The sequence below is a fragment of the Nematolebias whitei genome, chromosome 2 (genome assembly GCF_014905685.2).
Source record: "Nematolebias whitei isolate Nwh7 chromosome 2, NemWhi1, whole genome shotgun sequence".
In the NCBI taxonomy this organism is placed as follows: Eukaryota; Metazoa; Chordata; class Actinopteri; order Cyprinodontiformes; family Rivulidae; genus Nematolebias; species Nematolebias whitei.
The window spans coordinates 62,073,542-62,079,142 of record NC_056499.1 but is presented as its reverse complement, the minus strand read 5'-3'; positions in this window follow the sequence as shown (position 1 = coordinate 62,079,142).

Here is a 5,601-nt window from a genome sequence, read left to right as displayed (position 1 = left end):
TATATATATATATATATATGTGTATATATATATATATATATGTGTATATCAGAGTCAGAGTCAGAGTTTCTTTATTGTCATTCGCACCTCATGTGGTACATGTGGTGGAGCGAAATTATGTACACAGGGTCCCAGTTACATCCAACAATAAAATGTATAAGAAAAACAGTAATAACATCTAAGATATGAACTAAGAAAAACATCAACTAAATATACACTAAGCACTCATAACATAAAACATTGAACATCAGCACAAACATGAACATGAGTCTGTGAGCAGATGTGCACGCATGAACACATCAACATTGAAACAGATCAGCAGCAACATGAAACAGATCAGCAGCAACATGATATGGTTTTACACAGTGATTATTCTAGTTAGAGATTCATGAGTCTAACAGCCTCAGGGTAGAAGCTGTTCCTCAGTCTAGTGGTTCTACACTTAATGCTCCTCAACCTCCTTCCTGAGGGGAGTGGGGCAAAAAGTGTGTGTGCTGGGTGGGTGGGGTCCTTCATGATGCAGGTGGCCCTCTTCCTGCATCTGGAGGTGTAGATGTCTGTGATGGTGGGGAGACTGATTCCGACAGATTTCTGTGCAGCCTTCACCACTCTCTGCAAAGCTTTTCTTTCTCCAGCTGTGCAGAAAGAAATATATATATATATGTATATATATATATGTATATATATTTATGTGTATATATATATATATATATATATATATATATATATGTATATATATATATATGGGGCGGCTGTGGCTCAGTGATTAGAGAAGTCGTCCTCCAATGCAAGAGTTGGGGGTTTGACTCCACCTGCCGTCACATGCCAAAGTGTCCCTGGGCAAGACACTGAACCCCTCATAGCCTCTGATGTGTGTCCCATCAGTGTATGAATGTGATCTAAAAGAACTGATTAGTCTCTTTAGAATGATTTGTTCTATTAGCTTTTTTAGAGATCTAGTAGATTGCTCTATGAATGGGTAAATGAGGCACAGATTGTGTTGTAAAGCGTTTTGAGTGTTTTGACAGGATAGAAAGGCGCTATATAAGTACAGTCCATTTACAGTTTCCAGTCCATATATATATATATATATATATATATATATATATATATATTTATATATATTACCAGGTTTAGGGTCAATCACTGTGGCTGAGTGGATAGAGCAGTTGTCCTCCAATGCAAGTGTTGGGGGTTCAATTCCACCAGCAGTCACATGCCAATGTGTCCCTTGACAAGACACTAAACCCCTCATTGCCTCCAATGTGTGTCCCATCAGTGTATGAATGTGATAAAGCACTGATTTTTCTTTGTATAGATATAGTAGAGTGATGTATCAAAATACATTACGGCAAAGACTGGTTCATCCCAAAAATCCAGTCCCCCGGCACAAACAGAGTAATATTGTGTATGCTGTTCAGTGTCAGGAGGGCTGTGATCAGTCTTACATAGGGGAAACTAAACAGCCACTGGCCAAAAGGATGGACCAGCACAGAAGAGCAATACCATCAGGCCCGGACTCTGCGGTCTACACACATCTCCAGGCCAGCGGTCACTCATTCAGGCATCAAGATGTTCACATCCTGGATAGAGAGGAACGATGGTGAAGGGTTTGTGGTGTTCAAAATGACCCGAGCACAGAATTTCAGGAGCACTTCACCTTAGTATAAAAGATTTAATTGAGACAAAGTTAAAGTATGCAGATATTACATGTAATCAGAATGCATTCTGAGGAACAAGTCAGAGCGAACCTTGCCTGGTCAATCAGCCTCCTGTTTGTTCAACCAATCTTTGTGTCTGAGCGAGATTTATAGGTTTGTCATGTCCCGCCCTTTCGGGTTCAGACAGACTTGTGAATGGATGTCAAGACCTCTTGATAGTCCGAGTGACACCATGTTCAGCCACTCAGGAGCAGATCTTATCTCCATGGTTACTCCGAAGGGCCCCAGAAAGCCTTGCTCACCCTTCTACTGATAAGGGTTAATTTACGAGCTTTGTTTTGGAACACAGGACACTTACTTCTTCAGCTTGTAGTGTGGAATGTGAGAGCATAAATACTCAACCTGTGTTAAGTATAAAGTATATGAATGTTGTGATTTAGCGTTATTTATGTTAATCAATGTGTGATCAAATGTGAACTTGTATGATTATCCTTAGCACTTGTGAGATTATATATAAAACATAGTAAACAGTTTAGAATTAATGCAGGCCTGTAAATGTAGTTCAAATCCTTGAATTCAGATGCGCACACACCTTGTAGAAAATGTATCATTTCACATCATCAGAGAAATGTCAAGGCTTGTCAAAAGATATACAAAGATATAAAAGATATCAAATCCAACAATGGTTTGAGAGAGGAGTAAAGGAGGCCATCTTTGTGAAAAGAAATCGTCCATCATTAAACAGGGGTGGAGCCTCCGGGTTCAACTGTCCCCCTCTTACAATGCTGTGATTGCTAGTATCACTCAGCCCTCTGTGAACAGTAAACAGCCATCAGGTGCTAATGATCCATTGTTAGGCTGATGGTCCTTCTTGATCATGTGAGCAGCTGGTTTTGGTTGTCAGTGGCAAACTGGTTGATCCACTCTGAGAAGGTGCTATTTATAAGACTGAGCTGAATACAGCACCTCAGACTGAGGAAGTCTTTCGGATGAGAGACGAAACGTTTCTACATTTTTTTTTGTTGTTTTGCTTTGTTTTGTTTTTTGAATGTCCAGAGGACCAGATTTAACTTTTTTAGGTTCTTAATGATCCTTCCCCAGATTGAGACTGATATGGGTTCTTCTAAGTTAATTTCCCATTTCATGTTAAGGGAGTTGAAACTGGACTCATGATATGAACTGAATTGTGTGTGTCCCCTTAGTGTTAAACCTGCACACTACAATCTTAGCCACAGAATGCTTAGAGTGGTACGAAGGAAAACAATCAGTTAAATCTTACAACATGTTTCACCTACAGATTTCTAAAAAATATATGATTTGCAAGTTTTTGGACCTAAACATCTTAGGAATAACTTTTTCAGTCTTTCGCCCTTCTTTTTTTCATTCAACCTTTATTTAGACAGGTAAATCCCATTGAGCCTCAAGGACTATATACAGTATACTGTATATATATATATATATTCAGGATTGAACAACTACATAATTTTTAAACTCGACATTAACATAATAAAACACGAGTAGAACTCGAGTACTTAATGACAACATAGGATGTAAAGATACAAAAATAAATAAATAAATAAAACCACAAAAAAGGTCATTATTTACAAAAAAAGACGAACAAAACATTGGGAGCATATATTATGCTCCTACCATTTATCATACTGCAAAATAAGTCACACGAAAAACAAAACTATTAGTTATTAAGCTGCAAAAGGGAAAGAAACATGCGGCACGTCAAAAACGAAACTAAAAACAGTGGGGCGGACGACCACGCCACTGCCCGCAGTGTTGCGCATTAGGTTTAGTTTTAGAGATTAATATATGTATAGTTTTTTATAGGTTTAAAGATTAATATTTTTTGCTTTTTGTTCGTGAAACAAGGTCAGAGAAAGCTGGTTCTGGTTCAATCAACTGGACCCGGTGTTACACCATATTCTGTGACCTGCAACAGTGCATGCAACACCGCCCTCTACAGTCACAATATATGGTGGTCACAGAATATGGTATAACACCGGTTCGCAACAAGGTCCAAACAGTCAGGAAGTTGATTCATTTTCTGTTTCCTTATGGTAGTTGAACCGGAAGATTTATCTTTAGTGAAATATTTCCATACTACTGATGCATTTCTACCTGTTTGCCAAGACTGGGCCTGCTCTGCTCCATCTGTCTGTTTGGAGGAATCCATTTTGTAACCCGCGCCCGGTGCGGATCACGTGACGCAATGACATACAGTGATGTATTGACATCACCACGAATACTCAACCTGAAATTAAAAAACTCGATAGATGTCCTAGGAATCGATGTGTAGATTACTCGAGTAGTCTGTTAAAGTCCTGATATACAGGTCCTTCTAAAAAAATTAGCATATTGTGATAAAGGTCATTATTTTCCTAAATGTAATGATAAAACTGAAACTTTCATATATTTCAGATTCATTGCACACCAACTGAAATATTTCAGGTCTTTAATTGTTTTAATACTGATGATTATGGCATACAGCTCATGAAAACCCAAAATGCCTGTCCCAAAAAATTAGCATATTTCATCCCACCAATGAAAGACAAGTGTTTTTAATACAAAAAACGCCAACCTTCAAATAATCATGTTCAGTTATGCACTCAATACTTGGTCGGGAATCCTTTTGCATGAATGACTGCTTCAATGCGGCGTGGCATGGAGGTAATCAGCCTGTGGCACTGCTGAGGTGTTATGGAGGCCCAGGATGCTTCGATAGCGGCCTTAAGCTCATCCAGAGTGTTGGGTCTTGCGTCTCTCAACTTTCTCTTCACAATATCCCACAGGTTCTCTATGGGGTTCAGGTCAGGAGAGTTGGCAGGCCAATTGAGCACAGTAATACCATGGTCAGTAAACCATTTACCAGCGGTTTTGGCACTGTGAGCAGGTGCCAGGTCGTGCTGAAAAATTTAATCTTCATCTCCATAAAGCTTTTCAGCAGATGGAAGCATGAAGTGCTCCAAAATCTCCTGATAGCTAGCTGCATTGACCTTGCCCTTGATAAAACACAGTGGACCAACACCAGCAGCTGACATGGCATCCCAGACCATCACTGACTGTGGGTGCTTCACACTGGACTTTTGGCATTTTGGCATTTCCTTCGCCCCAGTCTTCCTCCAGACTCTGGCACCTTGGTTTCCGAATGACATGCAAAATTTGCTTTCATCCGAATAAAGTACTTTGGAACACTGAGCAACAGTCCAGTGCTGCTTCTCTGTAGCCCAGGTCAGGCGCTTCTGCCGCTGTTTCTGGTTCAAAAGTGGCTTGACCTGGGGAATGCGGCACCTGTAGCCCATTTCCTGCACACGCCTGTGCACGGTGGCTCTGGATGTTTCTACTCCAGACTCAGTCCACTGCTTCCGCAGGTCCCCCAAGGTCTGGAATCGGCCCTTCTCCACAATCCTCCTCAGGGTCCGGTCACCTCTTCTCGTTGTGCAGCGTTTTCTGCCACACTTTTCCCTTCTCACAGACTTCCCACTGAGGTGCCTTGATACAGCACTCTGGGAACAGCCTATTGGTTCAGCAATTTCTTTCTGTGTCTTACCCTCTTGCTTGAGGGTGTCAATGATGGCCTTCTGGACAGCAGTCAGGTCGGCAGTCTTACCCATGATTGCGGTTTTGAGTAATGAACAAGGCTGGGAGTTCTTAAAAGCCTCAGGAATCTTTTGCAGGTGTTTAGAGTTACGTCGTTGATTCAGATGGTTAGGTTAATAGCTTGTTTAGAGAACCTTTTCATGATATGCTAATTTTTTGGGACAGGCATTTGGGGTTTTCATGAGCTGTATGCCATAATCATCAGTATTAAAACAATTAAAGACCTGAAATATTTCAGTTGGTGTGCAATGAATCTGAAATATATGAAAGTTTCATTTTTATCATTACATTATGGAAAATAATGACCTTTATCACAATATGCTAATTTTTT